This window comes from Sinocyclocheilus anshuiensis, unplaced genomic scaffold (assembly GCF_001515605.1).
Source record: "Sinocyclocheilus anshuiensis isolate Anshui unplaced genomic scaffold, SAMN03320099.WGS_v1.1 scaffold297, whole genome shotgun sequence".
Taxonomy (NCBI): domain Eukaryota; kingdom Metazoa; phylum Chordata; class Actinopteri; order Cypriniformes; family Cyprinidae; genus Sinocyclocheilus; species Sinocyclocheilus anshuiensis.
In genome coordinates this window covers 963,947-965,198 of record NW_015536479.1, presented here as the reverse complement: position 1 = coordinate 965,198, position 1,252 = coordinate 963,947, and the positions used below count along the sequence as shown (strand labels likewise).

At 35.1% G+C, this 1,252-nt stretch overlaps 1 protein-coding gene across 1 annotated transcript in view; it reads right to left on the bottom strand.

Moving 5' to 3' along the window:
- LOC107671937 (segment polarity protein dishevelled homolog DVL-3-like) overlaps positions 1-1,252 on the bottom strand; it is a 40,894-nt gene that overhangs the window by 19,957 nt on the left and 19,685 nt on the right. The gene's annotated exons all lie outside the window — the stretch shown is intronic.

The following is a 1,252-nucleotide window of genomic DNA, read 5'->3' as shown; positions in this document are numbered from 1 at the left end:
TAAGCCCCGTGAAGCCGTGGTTTACAGTGAATTTATAACAGCTAAGGGGCATTGTTAGGCACGACGCGAAGCGGAGCCCCTTAGCTGTTATAAATTTACTGTAAACCACGGCTTTACGGGGGTTATTGCTTTTATAAAACGGTTATTCCATATATGTAGTAAGGTTTCACAAAATAAAACAGAGCAAATAATGTGTAATGATATTAATAAAAACAGTATTCTTCCACCAAACAATGTAGTTCCTCAGAAACAGTTGTGGTTGCAACAAAGTGGTTGACAAGCAACAGACAAAAATAAACAATGGTGTATGTTTGTAGAGTAATTTACAACAGCTTCGAACGTGGCTCAGCCAATCAGAATCAAGGACCGGAACTCTCCGTTTTATATCCCGATTTGCTGTTCAACAAACATTTCTGATTATTACCAATGTTAACAACAGTTGTGCAGTTTCAGATTTCATGATACATTTTACTTTTCAGGATCCTTTGATGAATAGAAACTTCAAAAGAACAGAATTTATTTGAAATATAATTATTTTGTAACAATATAAATGTCTTCACTGTGACTTTTGATCAATTTAATGCATCCTCGCTGAATAAAAGTATTAATTTCTTTTCAAAAAAAGAAAATCTGGCATCATTCTTCTAAACAGTAGTGTATGATAGATATATAAGCTTTGTGTCTATGCTTTATAAATAGGGCTGGACAATAATTCAATATCAATATGTATCGCGATATAATTCTTTTCAATAACGGTGATATGATTTTTAAACACATTTCCGATATTTCGATATACATTACCAGTTTCCCATACATTGATTTATTTGTGCCATTTGACTTCGTTGAATAAACATGAGCACTGCACGTTTCAAAATCATAACACGGCGCGGGTGTTTTATATAAATGTATCTCTGAAGGGAATTGAATGTCTTCAGAAAAGTTTCGATGGCATTTTCATTTGATCTGATAAAGTAGCGTTCATGAGCGGAGCTGCTTTGATTACAGCCGTTACTGGAGAAACCGCTAGTTTTATCACTCTAAAAGCGCCTCCTGCTGGCAGAAAATGAGTTTGCGTATTAAATAAGCCCGTCTCCAGCAACGTTTCCAGTTTTTGTTGTTGTTCAATTTTTATTTGTTTGCTGCAGCGACGCGGAGCACTTTTCATATCCTTTTTTCTGGCTGAAGCACATTTGTTTCAATCTATAAGAATAATCAGCCTACACTACCAGTCAAAAGTTTTTGAACAGTAAGA